This window comes from Nicotiana tabacum, chromosome 6, assembly GCF_000715075.1.
Source record: "Nicotiana tabacum cultivar K326 chromosome 6, ASM71507v2, whole genome shotgun sequence".
Lineage (NCBI taxonomy): Eukaryota > Viridiplantae > Streptophyta > Magnoliopsida > Solanales > Solanaceae > Nicotiana > Nicotiana tabacum.
In genome coordinates, this window is record NC_134085.1 from 67,636,375 (window position 1) to 67,655,317 (window position 18,943).

An 18,943-nucleotide genomic window follows, 5' to 3' on the forward strand; every position below is an offset into this window, starting at 1 on the left:
CTAGGACGTGGTTTGGGACATTGTAACCTCTCTTGCTATGGAATTTTGAGGGTCCCCCTCAAAATTCTGCCCGGTTTGATGGGTTGATATTTTTGACTGTTGCTCGTGCGGAGATTGGCTGAAATTACTTTGGAATTTTGAGGGTCCTCCTCAAAATTCTACCCCAGTATTCTATTGCGGGGGGAAATGAAATTTTTATTGAATTGTGACCAAACCCTTAGGGCTGCCTACGTATCCCCTCTTAAATGGGGATCAGGTCAGGCGTAGTTCAATTTACATCATATAAGGAAAGCATAAAGATTACACATAGTAACACTTGACTACATCTGAATTAATCGGCTTCGGCCAGACTTCTCCGTCCATTTCTACAAGTATGAGGGCTCGTCCTGTCAGAACCCGGTGAACCATGTATGGACCCTACCAGTTGGGAGAGAACTTCCCCTTGGCTTCGTCTTGATGCCGAAAATTTTTCTTTAATACCTGTTGCCCCGGTGTGAACTATCTTGGCTTGACTCTCTTGTTGAAGGATCTGGACATTCTGTTCTAATAGAGTTGACCATGGCAAACTACATTCATTCTCTTTCCGTCTATAAGGGATAGTTGCTCATAACGACTTTTTACCCACTCTGCGTCATCGAGCTCAACTTCTTGTATGATCCTTAGGGAAGGAATTTCTACCTCAGCGGGAATGACAGCCTCTTACCATAAACCAGCATATAAGGGGTTGCCCCGATTGATGTGCGGACTGTGGTGCGATACCCTAATAGAGCAAATGATAACTTCTCGTGCCACTGTTTATGCTTCTCTATCATTTTCCTCAATATCTTCTTGATATTCTTGTTGGCGGCCTCCACAGCTCCATTCATTTGAGGCCTATAGGCTGTGGAATTCTTATGTATGATCTTGAAAGTTTCACACATAGCTCTCATCAAGTCGCTATTGAGGTTGGAGCCATTATCAGTAATGATCGACTCTGGAATCCCGAATCGAAAAACAATGCGGTCGCGAGCAAAGTCTACCACAACTTTCTTAGTTACTGCTCTGTAAGATGCTGCTTCGACCCATTTGGTGAAATAGTTGATTGCTACTAGGATAAACCTGTGCCCATTGGAAGCGGCAGGCTCGATTGGTCCAATAACATCCATTCCCCAGGCGGCGAACGACCATGGTGAGCTTGTTGCATTAAGCTCATTTGGAGGTACCTTTATCATGTCTACATGTATCTGACAGCGGTGGCATTTCCGGACATACTGGATGCAGTCCGTTTCCATAGTCATCCAAAAGTAACCCGCTCGGAGTATCTTCTTTGCTAAGACAAAACTGTTCATATGTAGACCGCAGGTCCAGCATGAATTTCCTCTAGTAGCCTGGATGCTTCCTTTGCGTCGACACACCTTAATAATCCCAAATCAGGAGTCCTCCTATACAGGATTCCTCTGCTGTGAAAGAAGTTATTAGAAAATCTCTGAAGTGTGCATTTCTGAGTTGGATTTGCAAGCTCTGGGTACCCTCCTTTTGCCAAATATTCCTTGATATCATGAAACCAAGGCTTTCCTTCTGCTTCTTCTTCAACATGGGCACAATAAGCTAGCTGATCATAGATCTTTACTGGAATGGGATCAATGAAATTTTTGTCTGGATGTTGTATCATAGATGACAGAGTATCCAATGTATCGGCGAACTCATTCTGGACTCAGGGAACATGTTGGAACTCCGTCTTCGTGAACCTCTTTCTTAATTCCTGTGCATGATACAGATACAGGAGTATCTTGGAGTTCTTGGTTGCCCATTCTTCTCGCACCTGATGTATAAGTAGGTTCGAATCTCCAATCACTAGCAACTCTTGAATGTTCATGTCAATGACCATTTTGAGCCCTAAGATGCAGGCTTCATATTCGGCCATATTGTTGGTGCAGGGGAACCTGAGTTTGGCAGACATCAGATAATACTGACCGGTTTTCTGATACTAGGATTGCTCATATGCCAACTCCTTTGAAATTTGCTGCTCCATCGAAAAACATTCTTCAACCATCATAGGATTCTATGATGTCTTCTCCTATGAATGATACCTCTTCATCAGGAAAATACATTTTCAAGGGTTCATATTCTCCATCCACGGGATTTTCAGCAAGGTGATCTACTAGTGCCTGTCCCTTGATTGCTTTCTGAGTCACGTAGACAATGTTAAACTCACTCAACAGGATTTGCCACTTGGCCATCTTGCCAGTGGGCATGGGCTTCTGAAAGATGTACTTCAAAGGATCCATCCTTGATATGAGGTATGTAGTATAGGCGCAGAAGTAATGTCTCAGCTTCTGGGCTACCCAAGTCAAAGCACAACAGGTGCGCTCTAATAGAGAATACCAGGCCTCGTACGGGGTGAACTTCTTACTGAGGTAATAAATGGCCTGTTCCTTCCTCCCCGTTTCATCATGCTGCCCCAGAACGCAACCGAAAGCTCCATCCAATACTACAAGGTAAAGTAATAAGGGTTTACCTGGCTCGGGCGGGACCAAGACTGGTGGTGTTGACAAGTACTCCTTGATTCTGTCGAAGGCCCTTTGGCAGTCATCAGTCCATTTGGTAGTGGCGTCCTTCTTTAACATCTTAAAGATTGGCTCACAAATCACTGTAGACTGTGCTATGAATCGGCTGATGTTATTAAGCCTTCCCAAGAAGCTCATCACATCTTTCTTATTCTTTCGCGGTGGCAATTCTTAAATAGCTTTGAATTTTGATGGATCCAATTATATTACTCGGCGACTCACAATAAACCCAAGCAATTTTCCAGCAGGAACCCCAAATGCGCACTTTGTGGGATTTAGTTTCAGGTTGTACCTTCACAACCTATTGGAGAACTTCCTCAAATCTTCCATGTGATCAGTGGCCTTCTTGGACTTGATGATGACATCATCTACATATACCTCAATCTCCTTGTGTATCATATAATGGAAAATGGTAGTCATGGCCTTCATGTAGGTGGCCCCTACATTCTTCAGGCCGAACGTCATCATCTTGTAACATTACATTCCCCACGGCGTAATGAAAGCTGTTTTCTCAGCATCTTCTTCATCCATCCAGATCTGATGATAACCAACGAAGCAATCTACAAATGACTGTAGCTCATTCTTGGCGCAATTGTCAATCAGGATGTGTATATTTGGCAAAGAGAAGTCGTCTTTTGGTCTGGACCGGTTGAGATCCCGGTAGTCGACACAGACTCTGACCTTCCCGTTCTTCTTTGGCACGTGCACGATGTTGGATAACCATGTCGGGTATTCTACTACTCTGAGAACCTTAGCTTTGACCTGTTTGGTGTCTTCTTCCTTGATTTTCAGGCTCATATCAGGTTTGAACTTTCTGAGCTTTTGCTTTACTGATGGGCACGTCGGATTGGTTGGCAGTTTGTGAGCTATGATAGACGTGCTCAGACCAGTCATATCATCATACGACTAGTCGAATATGTCCTCATATTCCTTTAGAAATTTTGTGTATTCTTTCTTTTCTGACGGCGATAGGTGAACGCTGATTCGTGTTTCCTTAACGTTTTCTGCATCTCCCAGGTTGACAATTTCGGCCTCGTCCAGGCTAGACTTAGGTCTGTTTTCAAAATTCTCAACTCTTTAACAATCTCGTAAGGTATGTCATCTTCCTCTGAATATATATCCGTTTGTTGCGTTGTCTCATTGCATGTCACAGTCATTGGTTCATCAAGATAAGTAATAGTAATGCTGTATAAGTAAAGTAATAAGACAAAACAATAATGAGTGTTGATTCATAAGAAAAGTCAAAATGCTTTGATAAATTGCATAACTATTTTGAACATTGAAGATCTTATTGCGGGAATTGAAAAATGCGAAAAGAAAATCATTTATTAAAAACAATGGATAATGCTTGTTTTAGCCTTGCTACCCCGAGGCTCGTCGGACTCTGGTTGTCCTGATAGTCTAGTTATTGAGGCATGCCCCTCTGCTTACAGCATGTATGGAAGGGCCTTCCTCCCCTCCTCCTCGAGAACAACAGAACAGTCCATGTCGTTGTCCTCTAGGAACAAGTTCTTCACCGCTACCAGTGTTTCTTCTTCATCTGCCCCATAAACAATGTCAGCCTGTTGGAAAGTTTGCTCTAGACGCGGTATTGGCTGCTCCTATGGATAGTAAGGACCGCGCCATGGCGGCGACCAGTTGTTGAGTTCTTCCCAGGTGTAATCATATCCCAGACCGAATGTAGTGCCATGTTTCTTGAGTTTTATGGGCTTAGAGATTCCTTGGAGGTTCTTGCTAAGCCCCTTGCCAGGTTCGTACCCACTCCAATTCAGTACAATCTTGATTTTGTTATCCCACCATTTGTCTTTGTCAATAGCATTGACCCGTTCGATGTGGTGGTAAGTCTCTCCACCCAGCTTCCTTCTTCCCTCGATTGCCGGAATGGTCTGGCAACTATATATAGGGTTGCTACCATCGCTGTGAATGATCACTTCCTGGTGATTCCATTCGAACTTTATGGCCTGATGCAGTGTTGATGCTACGCCCCAGCAGCATGAATCCATGGCCATCCTAATAGTAAGTTGTAAGATGCTGGCACATCTATCACCTGGAAGTTGACATCGAACCATGTTGGTCCCATTTGTAAGCATAGAAAAATCTCACCGATGGTGGACCTCTGAGAACCATCGAAGGCTTTCACACTGATTGCTCCATCTTTTATCTTGTGCAGTCCTTTACCCAGTTTCTTGAGCGTTACCAACGGACAAATGTTGATACTGGAACCTCCATCAATCAGGATTCTGGTGATGAAATAATCTTTTGCATTGTACGGTGATGTGCAGTGCTTTGTTGTGCCCCAACCCTTCAAGTGGCAACTCATCCTCATGAAAGGTGATCTTATGTCTCTCCACCACTTGTCCTACCATGTTAGCCATTTCCCCGCCCGTGATGTTGCTTGGTACGTATGCTTCACTCAGTACCTTTAACAGAGCATTTTTGTGTGCCTCAGAATTTTGCAGCAAAGAGAGAATGGATATGTGTGCCTGCGCCTTGTTTAATTGGTCGATGACCGAATACTCCTTGGCCTGTATTTTATTCCAGAGGTCGTCTAGACCTGTCTCAATGATGGTTGTACGAATGGAGGCTTGCTTGCTCAACTCAGCTAGATATTTAGGGGTATAGACTCTACTAGTTCTTGTCATACCCTGTGCTGCAACAGTCTCTTCGAACCTGACCTTGCCTTTCCTCCTCGCCTCGACCGTATAGTCCCAGGGTACAACCTTTGTATGGAATGGCATCATGGTCGACATCGCTACTAGAATCAGCATGGCTATCCTTACTCCGAATGGATCATGTGCCTTGGGTGGCAAAACTGCAACCTCAAATGGTGCGAGCGCATTTGCCGGAGACACGAATTCAACCTCAATTGGTGCTGGTGCCTTTGTAGATGACATTACTTCAAACTTAAGTGGTACAGATATATTCACCTCAGCATTCTCAGATGGTTGAATCTGGACTATGATTGGATTGAGAGTGATTATCGGCTTCTTTAGGTCATCACCTTCTGTGATCAACCCGATTGATCCTTCGGGATCCTAGTCATCTTCTATTTCAATCATGTGGATACCTCTACCCTTATGGTCTAGAAGAGGGTTGTTGCAGACATTTGGAGTGGGTTCCTTCGCCACAATAATCTTGTTATCAATCAAGGACTATATCTTGTCCTTCAAGGAGCGACATTCATCGATGGTGTGTCCTTTTATGTCGGAGTGGTATGCATAGGATTTGTTTGGGTTAACCCACTGAGAAGGGTTCTTAGGGGTTGCAGCAGGGATAGGGGTGACATAACCAGTGGCTTTGAGTCTCTCATACAACTGGTCAATGGGTTCAGCAATGACTCTATATTGTTTTGGAGGTCTGCGGTCAAAATTAGGCCGAGGTCTAGGGAAGCTTTGGCGTACAAGAGGTGATTGGTAATGGGATGGTTGAGCATTATAGGTTTGGTAGACATAAGTGGGTTGGGAGTATCTGGGTGAAGTAGGTTGATATGTAGGAGGTGGAGGTGACTGATAAGTTGGTGGTGGAGCTTGGTTTGAGGGTGAGGGTGCTTGGTAGTTCGGAGTTGGCTGATATGTGAGTGGAGGTGTTGGGTAAGTTTGGTATTTGATGGGAGATTTGGTCCTTTGTGCAACCATCACGGCTCCTACGTCCCTTTTCTTGGACACACCACCAGACTGTAAGGCCTTATTTGTAGCTTGCAAGGCCTCGAAGTTTGTAACCATGCCGCTTTTGATGCCTTCTTCAATTCTCTCACCCAGTTTGATAATGTCGGAGAATTTGTGGTTCTCGATCATCATCAGGCATTCATAATACTGCGGGTCTTGAGCCCAGACAAAGAACTTGTTCATCTGTTCTTCTTCTAAAGCAGGTATGACCTTGGCAGCTCGGACCTCCAGTGAGTGGCATATTTGTGAAATGTCTCTGTGGGCTTCTTCTTTAGATTCTGAATATAGAATATGTCTGGCGCATTCTCTATATTAAACCTGAACCTGTCCATGATGCCGGACGCCATGCCTACCCAGCTTGACCACTTCTTTGGATCTTGGATGATGTACCAAGATAATGCATCTCCTTTCAAACTCCTCATGAACAGCTTCATGCAGATTCTCTCGTCTTTCCCTACTCCAACCAGCTTGTCGCAGTATGTCCTCAGATGGACCCTTGGATCACCTGTACCATCAAACATTTCAAACTTAGGAGGTTTGTACCCCTCGGGCAGTTTGACATCAGGCTGTATGCAAAGATCCTCATAGTTCAGCCCCTCGATTCCTTTACTTCCTTCAACGCCCTGAATCTGGCTAGTCAATTTCTTAAGTTCCTTAGCCAGGTTTCTAATAAGCAGATCCTTTTCATCAGACTCTGGTGTGCCTGGGATAGGTTGGGTGGAGTGTGGAATGGTCTCCACGTAGATGGGGGTGTTATGATGGCCTGGTGTGTAGGTGTGGAAATGGTCATTTGTGGAGTTTTGAGGTTCTGGGATGAGTAATAGAGTGTTGTTTGGGATATGGCAGGTGTTGCATTGTGTTTTTGGTGGAATAGTGTGATGGTGAGGAGCGGGATGACTATGTTGCTTTGGGATATTTTGAGGAGGTGTAGGGTTCTGAGTGTTGGGGAAGTTGATATCTGGGGTGTTGAGGGAAAATGACAGGTTTGCCAGATTCCGAACCCGATCGAGCTCTTCTTGGAATTTCAGCAGCTTCTGTTCAAGTTGGGATACATTCTCCTGAGGAACCTGAGTACCATGTCCATTAGTAGCCTCTTCCCGTTCATTTGGATTCTCCTTCCTGATGTTGTTCAGATCTTCCATTTTGCTTTTGTTCTTGTTTCTGACAGGACTAAGAGGAGGAGTGGGTGGAGGGCCCATGGATCTCGTGGAATAAGATGATGATGCCAGAGTGTACAGACTAACCTTTGGGGAGGGGAATAATAAAACAGAAAATAAAATAAAAGGTAATCAAGTTAGTGCGGATTATAAAAGCATTGCGGTATTTAAACACAGTGCGAAATGTAAAACGTGTCCTAATCTGGGAACCTTTTTGTGCCCTAGGTAGGCCTAGCGACAAATTGTTTTGGAGAACTTAGAATGCTAAATGCCTCATTTTATTGATAGAACATAAGACGAATCCCAAAATGACACTAAATAAACAGGAAAATAAAAGTCACTAATGGCCATTGGCCTTATTACATTTTATAAAGCGAAAAGGTAAACTCCTATCTATTTGGTCCTAGAAGGACCTTCCTTAGGTTGAATGTTCTCATTGATCAAATCCTCCAGTTCGCGTAGGTTCACCAGTAAAAATGCCTTTGCCAAATGTTCTCCTTCATTTCCCTCAGCGTCTTGGCAATCGGTGACTCTCTTCCTCACCTTTCCTTCCAATTCCAACAGGTTGTATTCCAGATATTCCAGCTTTTCGCTGGATTTGGCGGCCCTCTCTTTCCATTCATTGATTTGGTCATTTGATGGAAGATTCCTCCACCAGTCTATCAAGAGTGAGGGTGTGCTAACCATACCGAAGTTGGGGATCTCGTTCTTCATATTTTTGCAAGGTAAACAAGATTAGGCCCTTACCCCCACCAGACTCAACTATTTAATATCAACAATTAGCATGAATCATTTAGTTCTCCAAATAAATGCACAGAACGTGATGACGTCCGTTTGGGTTTAGGAAAACCCGGTGGACTTTTGGACAAGGCTATCTTAAAGGATCATTATGCGGACAACATAATTAACCCGACTAGGTTTGACCATGATGCGCGCACAATTTAAACAGAGTAAGGTTTCTATGGGGTTTTAGACAGGTACCCTTGAGCGGGCAACTCAAGGAGGAAGGCACAAAACTGTCGACTACACAGCTGATCGACTAGTTTTATCGCAAATATGCCTTTCCGAATTTAGGGGTAATGATATAGGAAGAGCGCAACCACTCATTAAAAGCGTTGCTATAGTATTTGTTTGGCATGAGTGGAGTATGATGTTGAGCATGGTTATACAATAACTAAAAGCATGTAGGAATGTGTTTGCATATTAAGAAAGCGATAAATACAACAGTTTAATAATTTAAAGCGGCAATAAAGGAAAGAAACAAAAAAGACATGTCAGTTTCGTAATTGAAGAAGGAATTAAATGCTTAAGGAAATTTAAACAACTGATTGCACATAAGGGGGTGCAAATTCATGAAATAATCTGAAATGGTAAAAGCCTAGAATCCCCGACAGAGTCGCCATGCTGTCGCGCCCCTTTTTTCCCTCTTCACATCGAAAAATCTAGTTTATGGCATATGGGTATGGGACAACTCATTCCTTTTGGGAACTAAGTTTGCATTTGAAGGGTCTCCACCTAATGATTTAAGGTGCATTAGGACACCTATAGGGTTCATTTCTAAGTTTGTTTGATAACCAGAGATAGGGTAAGAGCTTGAGATTATCCTAAGGGAAAGGTGTTAGGCACCCCTCAGGATCCACTAGTATGGTTCCCTGTCAGACAATTTTGTGAATTTTGTACAATTAGCAAATATACAAGTATAGGCTCAAATAGTAGGAGATTTAGGTTTGAACACATAAGGGTTTGAAAACGACTATTAAAAGACGAATTTTGAAACGGAGTTATAGTTTACACATACTTGAGAATGTAAAAAGGAGGGGGGGGGGAGGGTTCTAGGTTTGTTTATAATATGAATCACATCAATGCAACACCTGGTATGACACTCTATAGGAAAGGGGATACACGCGGTATTAGCGCACCAGTCATCATATCCATATCTACCCTTCCTACCCCGTTAAGGTATTAAAACGCGGACTGGTCTCGACCTCTATTGCATGCTATTACCCGTCCTATTCCTAACAGTCCCAGAGGGATTTAGGACTACTATATTCCTATAAGAGGGAGGATTTTAGGCTGACTCTTAGGTTTAAAGGTAAAAGGCTAGAGCAACATACAAAACATGTAGGACTGCATTTTTAGGGGAAACATATAAACAATTTAAAGGCTCATGTACACCTCCGCAAATAGAGCATATAAATAGCATGATTTAAACACAGTTAAGGTCAGAATTTAAAGTACTAAAATAGGGTGTTTAAATTGTTGAAGCAGACCAAATTTATTACATAAATCAGATAAGAAGTCTAAATCAATCCTGCCTGCTGGTTGTAGCAGTTGCTAATTAACAAAGGCAGATTCAGTTTTATCATTATTACCTAAGGCTTGCCTAGGCGTGTAATGGTGATGCCTTATAAGAATGATATCTATCGTTGATTAAGAGTACAATAAGACAGTGATCAATTTTTAAACGAGCGATTTAGATCCTACAGGCATGCTTTCTAATCGTATTAATTAAGAGGAGTAGGTTATTAATCTGATTCAGATGGACATGAGTCAAACTGATTTTTAACTAAGTTGGTTTTAGATCCTATAAGCATGATCTCTATTATAGCTGATTTTAATTCCTATAACATGGTATCTAAGTATTAAAGGCTGATTTTGGTCCTATAGGCATGATATCTAATTGAACACGAAGTGAAGTAGGAAGGATTTATTTGATCAAAGCAAAATTCCTATAGGCATGATTTCTATTAAAAGTGACTTTTAATCCTATAGGTATGATCTCTATTTGTGTGAAAGTAAAGCATGTAGAATTTCATTAAACCAAAGCAGATCCTATAGGCATGTTCTCTAACAGATTATATTGAGATACACCCTATAGACATGTTATCTACCCTTCTAATAGCTAAAGCATGCATAATCACCCCATCCCTTTCCACTAGCCAACCCCAATATTCGTTACAAATTATTACAGACCACATGATTGAATTACATCAGAAAAGGTGCAAAATAAGAAGTTACAACCATAGGAAGCCTAATTCTGACTCCCTCTCTGAGTTATGGAATAAACCACCTCAATGCCAATAATGTTTCAAAGCCTTTCTCATGCCTGGGTGTGTCAAAGTTCCCTAAGGACCTCATGGGATCTTGGGCAAGACTTTCGATAGCTGGCTCGGCCGAACGGAATCACCGATCTAGATAGAAGGGTCGTTCACTCCCTATTCTTTGAGAGGTTGCTTGCGACGTTAGCATTAGCAGTGCTCACACCTAGGTTTGCATAACCAGACAGAAATGAGTATAGTGTGGAAGGGCCAACCCTTGTGTGTCCAAGTTCAGAGGGAGCTCAAGGGTCCCAAGGCAAGGCTCACACAAGAGGGGCAGAACCTAAATTCTAGGAATATAGTGAAAGTGCAGAACATAGTTAAAAAAATGAGTTTGTTTAAAACTGGACTGGCAAGTCCATTTTGAAAGTAATCAGTAGCAGAAGTGTTTGAAATCAGTTGGGATAATGAACAAAACTCAAACACACAGAATTAGTAGTCACACAAAGGGGTCAAGGGGTTTTGGGGATACATTGTATGAAGCATGTGACCCCAGTAGGGGTCAGGTTTGGTCATGCACAACAATAGCTGATGCTGGCATGCCCACAAACCAGCCAGAGAACACAAACACATAGAGGGAATATGGGGGTTTGAGATACCTAAGTCAGCAAACACATAACAAATGAGTGACAGAGTACACACATAGGGAAGCATTAATTTAAAGGGGAAGGGAACATATTACAACATGCTAGTAATATAACTTAACTGCAGAAACATAAGCATGAGTAGACAAGAATGAAAGAAATTGGAATAATCAAAGAAACATGTTGTTGTTGGGGCTTTAAAAAATTAACTAGGACATACCGGTAGAGAAGCAAAGTGCAGAAAGGAAAGGTAAGCAAGATTCGATAGTCTAGCCTTGGATTTCAGCCGGCTAAACAACGCAGTAGCACAAGTAGTAGTAAAGAAAGAGAGTTTTTTTTAGTGTAAGTGTGTGTTCTGGACATCAAAATTGTTCGTCTGTTTGAAATAAGAGAGGGTGGGTATTTATAGTTTTGAAAACGAGTGAAGAATAAGGTAATAAGTAAAGTCTTAACACAAACACGGAAATAATCACAATCAGAATCAATTAACACAAGTGATTCCCTTTAATTAACGGATCACTGCTTAACGGATACCGGCAGGTTTAATTAAGTAAAGAAATCAGTTTGGGACAGATTGATTATTGTTATATAAGGGGGTAGTAAAAACATGAAGTAAATAATTGAGATTAAGTACAAATATTTGCTCAGTTTTGGGAAAGGATTCAACAAGATCAAACATCACGGTAAAGAAAAGGAATAAATTAATTTTAAACAAATGAGTAAAAAATTAGGGTTTATAAGGGAACCCTTTGCAAGAAAGGTCAAATATAAATAACAAGGAATGAACAGACATGCAAGGTCAAATATGTTGACAAAAAGAAGCAATACAAACATACAGTAGCAGTAAGGGTAAGCTAGGATTGAGTAGTAAGAAAAATATTCGAAGCACAGTAGTTAAGTAGGTCAAGTAGTCACATAGAATCAACAGTGAAGAAGAACACAGTAACATGTAAGAGAGTCAGAAGCAAGTAAAGGTCTCACAGTAACAAGTGAGGAAAACTCTTTTAATAAATTAGAGCTTCGACAGTAGTCGAGTTTAAGAGATGATAAGAACTCAAATCAGGTAAGTCAAACAAGGAAAAAAGAGTCAAAAACAAAGAACTTAATTTAAACAAACAGTTTCAGAACTCGGATGAGACCATAGAGGAACCAGAGTTTTCAACATGCTGAATCAAGTAGAAGGAAAGAATAACAAGTTGTTTGAACATAGTAAAATCGTAAAACAATACAAAAAATCAGAGAAGAGATCGTTTAAAAAAGTTAAGAGAAACCCTAATCATTGAAAAATGAAAAGTCCTTTTGAAAGAAAATCGAAGAACCTTCAAGAAAACACTTAAGAAGTTTGTAATAAGCACAAATATAAGATAGATCTGAAAGAAAATTAAAAGACCTTAAATCTAGGGTTTCAGAGAACCAAGAAAAGGTGAGAAAGACTTTGAAAGTTACCGATCTAACCAGAAAAGTCAAGGATCTGACTTGAACGGCCATGGCTGACCGGAGAAAGACCAAAGATAGAGGTTGAGTAAGGACTGGACCAGATCTCTTTGAGATCTGGCCATGAAATCACGGAAACAAACACCCAGGAGCTATAGGAGGCCGCTACACATCTCAAATGGCCATGAGAGGCCATGGATTAGGCAGGGGTTGAGGTGGATTAGGGTGGAATTAGATGGTGGCGGCTAGGGTTCATGTGAGGCTGCGGAGAGAATTGAGAGAAGAGGGATTCAAGGGCAGCGTTTTGTGGAAAATGAATTAGGGTAAGGGGTCGTTTAGGTTTATTTTAGGAAGGGTTAACGGTGGCCGTTGATCTGAATGATCAACGGCTTGGATTAAACGGGTAGGTGGGGAATCCGGGTTTGGGTTGGTTGAAATTGGGTTGGGGTCGGGTTTAATTAGAATTGGGCCGGGGAAATTGAGTCTGATTTGGGGTTCAATTTAGGCTAAAAATTAAATACAAATGGGATGTTATTTAAATAGCCAATTTCCCCCTTTTTAATTTATAAAAAATAGTAAATAAATTTCTAAAAATAAATTAAAAGTGCTAAAATGATTCACAGAATGTAAATAACAAATTAAAATATAGGGCTTACTTTTATGTATATAAAACACAATTAAATCTTAACAAGGCTAATATTGCAATTATGTGTAATTAGCTTTAAAAAATACTAAATAAAATTATATAAATATGTAAAAATTACCTTAGCCATACTTTGGCATAAAGATGAAAATCCAATAGATGAATTACCAAAATAATAATTTTGGAAATAATTATTGGTTTTTTATGGATAAAAGAGGGAAATAAATTGATTTTAAAAACCTTTAAAAATTATGAAAAAATAATAAAACACTTGGATATGCTCACATATGCATATATATTCCATTTTGAAGTTATTTTGCATATTGAAAAATATATAGGGAAAAATTAGGTATCAACAGCTGCCATTCTTTACCCGGGAAGGATGAAAGAGGGAAAAATTGGGTATCAGCAGGGTCGACATCGACACTTATTATGGGCCAACAAGTAAAATACAATAATTCTATATAAGCATGGATTATGTAAACAATAATAATAACTCAATAACAAGTAGTAAATAAATAATTCTTTGACTAATAGTAAATTTCAAGTCAAATTTTGTAAATAAATAATTATAACCTCTCGAGCCATAACATAATATCAAGTATACTTAGGCTCGGAGTGTTGTCACGCACGATTTATGCCGATGTCATATGGACCAATCCCAATTATATACTGTATGCACTGCCGAGGGTCGAACAACACGAACCATAGGTGCATGTATTAACCTGCCAAGGCGAACGTCCCGCTCCCATGAGAATAGAAAAGTTTACCTCACTCGCGGAAGTATTTGCGACGCGAGAGGTCATGAATTTCTCAGAGCTATTAAATATTCCTCAATTCTTTCCTGAAAATAAGAAATCTAACTTGAATGTTTCAACTTTAAAAATCTCTAGTCTCAGCTCTATTTGAGATCATTAATATACATAACAAACATGATAGTACACTTAAAGCATGATCTAAGCCTAAGACTACCCGAATATCTCAGGGAATATAGCCACGCACGGACTCTCATCACCTAGTGCATACGTAGCTCCCCACATAAGTAATCCACAACAAAAATATACCTAAGGGGACGAGTTCCCTCTTACAAGGTTAGGTAAGAGACTTACCTCGTTCTCAAGCTCACTTCCGGTCCACAGATACGCTCTAAATTCTCAACTTGGTGCCAAACAACTAGCCAAATATTATATAAATAAGTCAATATATACTTAAAATTTCATAATCTAACTATTGGAGTAATTACCCAGCCCAAATTGGAAGATTCTTAAAATTTTGCCCCGGGCCCACGTGCCGGAATTCCGGAATTTTTTGAAGAATAATGTTACCCATAACCTTACGAACTCAAATATATCATCTTCACCCAATTCCATAATTAGTTTCGTGGTTAAATCTCATTTTTATCAAAACTTAGGTGTTATATCCCATGTTTTCGTACGTGGGAGTATGTCGTAAGCCAATTGATGTAAGCTCGAAAATGAGATCATTTTTGAAAGTACATAATGTAATTTCATCATGTTATCTTGGAGGTTACAAATCTTTAAGATCGTGAATAACAAGTACCAAAAGGGTTGGAAAGCTTAGACGCTAAACGAATTGAAGAAAATAAGTTTCGTCGAAAGTCGACAAGTTTGGAATGTTATAACATATACTTTTGGGATGAGACTAGAGTGATTAAAATGATAAGGAGGTTAATTTATGAGTTATTTTAGTCGTATGATAGTCGTGTGTTATGTTTTTACATCAAGCGAGTTGTGGAACAAAAAGTTGGCAAAGGTCATCACAAGTTGCATTCATAATGTGCTGAAATTTAGGTCAAATATAGCTGCACTTTTCTCCCAATATGCTTGGAATCTAGGGATGATCTACATATAAAATTGAATATCTATGAGTCTAGTTTCCAACGCATTAAACTGTTTGTCAATAAGATCTCGGAGTATAGAGATATTCGCATTTTCGCAAGACTGCGCAGATTGGTAGGTGACAAGTAGGTGCATCACCTACTTGCCTAAATGAGAGGACTCAATTAAAAGCCCCAAAGTCGGCCAAGAGGGGAATTTTAAGGGATTATAAACTCATTTATTTAACCCATCTTTCAGACCTTGAAAACTCAATTGAACCCCGACAACTCCTCCCCAAAATCCCTCACAAACCCTAGGGTATTTCGGGTGTTACAACATGATTCTAGTGCCGAAAAGTCTGTACATCTTGCTAGTTTCTCTTTATCCTTCTTGTAGCCATGTTGAGGAACTGATTTTTGATGAAGAAGGACCAGGTTTCGTGGGTTATACTCAGTACGAGGTAAGGTTATGCTTCTCCTTCCATTATCTATGCATTTGCGAGTTGTAACTCGATCGTAAAGAATAGACCTAGCGAGTTTCGAAAGAATGGTTTGTTGTTTGTTCTTGTGTCATGGTTGGCTGGTTGTGAACTTATTTTTAAGTTGAATTCATGGCTGGTTTATTGGATAAGAGGTATAATTATGTACTTTTAGTTGTGTTTCTCAATTTGAAAGAAAAGACAAGTCGAAACATGTTTAAGTAAACTGAAAAATTAATTTTGAGTTGCTGAAGTTATGAAACTGTTTTGTGGGCTGTTTTGTGTTGCTATTGGGTTTTCTCTTTTGCTACTATTTTTATGGAGTTGATAGGATGAAGGGTGTGGAGAAACACCACATAATGGTAGGGTTGTTTGCTGGTCATTCGTCGTAACATTTTCGGATTGTTTGACACTGTTATAGTTGTCGTGTTGTGTATGAAGTGATAGGGATATGTTGGGCTGTTTGTGATTGTTTTGACTTGTGTGAAGTCATATATATAGGGGATGTGCTGTCCGTTTCATCTTAAAATAGGTTGTGGTCGATACATAATAGTTACGACGCTTAAACAATAACGATAGTGTCATTTCTCTTATTGTAGACTAAAGAGTAGTGACATTTGCATAGCTTGAGATTGGGCAGTACATATACAAGGTATGTGAGGCTATACCTTTCCTTCGTTTGCATGATTTCGATTGTACATAATGCAATGAACGAGCTTCCAAAGGTACTCTACTCTTAGAAGCTAGCAGCACTTACATTGTTTCCCTTATGGAACAATTGATGTTGAGGTTGCTTCTCTTATCCTTATGTTATCAATGTTATTGGTACTTCCTGATTCTTATAAGATTCTTGATGAAGAGTTATTCCTAATAAGGTATACAAAGAATATCGACCTTACGTCACTCTGAAAGGTTTAGAATATGATTCCAATGAGTCCTACATACATTATATATATGTATCTATTTTACTCTACCGAGCCGCACTATAGTCGGCCGGGTATGACACCTATTGCAACCACTGATCAGTTAGGATTACCAAGCTCCACGTGGCCGGGTACGATTCAACCGAGCCTTATGATGGCGGGTACATTTTTACCGAGTCCTCTTTGAGGCCAGGTATATGATGATGATGATGATGCCCACAGAGGCGTATGCTTTTTAAAAGTTTATGTATATATATGTATTATGCATTTCATGTCAGTAGCCCCCAGAGGCACTCAGATGTTACAGGTTGTATCTCATCTATCTCTCATTTACATTACTGTTCTTGTTTATGTTTTCCTGCCTTATATACTCGGTACTTTATTCGTACTGACATCTTTTTTGCCTGGGGAAGCTGCATTTCATGCCCGCAGGTCTCGATTGATAGGTTGACAGTCCTCTAAGTAGGCTATCAACTCAGCGGAAGGTGTTGGTGCACCCCACTTGCTCTGGAGTTGCCTATTTGGTCAGTATGCTTTGGATATGTATTGATTAGTATGGCGGTGCCCTAACCCGACCTTTATGATATTATGTACTCTTAGAGGCTTGTAGACAGATGTCAGGTGTATGGATACTTGTATGGCCTTGTCGGCTTATGTTTTGAGTTTACAAATGGTCATGTCGGCCTTATAGGCCTGTATGTCACATGTATAAGTTTGCATATCATGTTGGGTCATCATATGTTGAGTATTCCCTTATGTTTCACTCTTGTTATCTCACGAGTTTTCTGGCCCATTTACCCATGATAGTATGATAAGAAAGATATGTTACGTTGGTACTCGGTTGAGTAAGGCACCGGGTGCCTGTCGCGGCCCCTTCGGTTTGGGTCGTGACACTAGGTTTTTAACTAACCCATAATTTTTACATGTTTTCATGTTAAAATCTACCCATAATCTATATACTTAACTTACATTGGATAGAAATTACTTACCTTCAATAGATAGGTGAAAACCCCTCTCTAAGAAGCTCCAAAAATCACCCAAGAAGTGAAATAAATGAACCAAAATGGCTTAAGTCCTGACATTAAAAGACCTCACTGCCTCCAGCGATTCCGCTTCTGCGGACCATGGGTCACACCTGCGACACCGCTTTTGCAGACAAAGGTTTGCTTCTGCGGAACACACCATGCTCAGCACTAGGCACACATGCGGAAAGGAAACTGCACCTGCGAGCCCGCTTCTGCGGCTTGCCTCTCGCATTTGTGACCCAGGCCTGGCCGGCCTTCTTCGCACCTGCAGCCTTTTCCTTGCAGAGGTGAGGCCGCTTCTGCCGAAATCCCTCCACTTTTGGGCCACAACCAACTCGCCCAAAATCGCTTCTGTGGCCATACGCTCGCACTTACGAGCTCGGTTAGCTCCTCGCAGGTGCAAATGCACCAGAAGCTTTGCTGCTTCAGCCATTTCCTCCAAGTCCAAACTTGATTCGCGTATCATCCGGTTACACCTCGATGTCCCCGGGGCCTCGCCCGAACACATCAACAAGTTTGTAAACATAAAATGGACTCGTTCGCACCCTCGGAACACAGATAACAACATTAAAATTAAGAATCACAACCCAAAACCAATAGAATCAACTTATGAACTTCAAGTTCTTACAACTTACCCCGAACGCATCGAATCACACTTAAACTACTCAGAATGATACAAAATTTTGCGCGCAAGTCTTAAATCACCATACAGAACTATTCCTAGGCTCGAAATCCCAAACGGACCTCGATAACACCAAAACCTAATTCAAACCAAATTTAACGAACTTTAAACCTTCAATGTGCCAACTTCCAATATTGAGCGCCGAAACGCTCCCCAGTCATCCAAGACCCGATCCGAACATACGCCCAAGTTCAAAACCATCATACAAACCTGTCGAGGGTCGAACGACACATACCATAGATGCATCTATTAACCTGTCGAGGCGAACGGTCCGCTCCCATGAGAGTGTGGTACATAGATCCTGCCGATGCGAATGGCCCGATCCCATAAGAGTGAAATACATAATCCTACTGAGGCGATCAGACTGATCCTATAAGATTAGTGAGATTTACCCCGCTCGCGAAATATGATTGCGACGCGGTTACACATAGATTTCTTAAGTTATTATAGTATTCTTCAATTCTTTTCAAATGAAAACTTTTAAGATCCCAATTTTTCCTCAATTTCAACTCCTTTAAAAATATTTAATAAGCAAACTCAATCTCGCTTCTTCTCAAGGCAAACAAAAAATACAAATCAATGACAATATCAACAAGGCATGATGTAAAGCCTAAAACTACCCGGACATAGGCATAGATAGTAGCTACGTATGGACTCTCATCACCTCATGTGTACGTAGCCCCCACAAATAGAAGTACATAATAATTTTGTTCACCTATGGGGTTAATTCCCTCTTACAAGGTTAGAAAGGAAACTTACCTCGCTCCAAAGCTCCATAACCGGCTCCCAAGCCCTTCTGGCGACTCAAACCAATGTCCAACGCTCCAAAACTAGTCAATAAATGTGCAAAACAATAAAAATATACTCTAA

General features: G+C 40.7%; 1 long non-coding RNA gene across 1 annotated transcript in view; it reads left to right on the plus strand.

The window, feature by feature from the left end:
- Nucleotides 1–17,129, plus strand: part of LOC142181626 (uncharacterized) — a 29,165-nt gene extending 12,036 nt beyond the window's left edge. The window contains exon 2 of the long non-coding RNA XR_012710400.1: nucleotides 16,780–17,129. This is a non-coding gene — a long non-coding RNA (uncharacterized LOC142181626). The remainder of the gene's footprint in view (nucleotides 1–16,779) is intronic.
- Nucleotides 17,130–18,943: the final 1,814 nt, after the last annotated feature.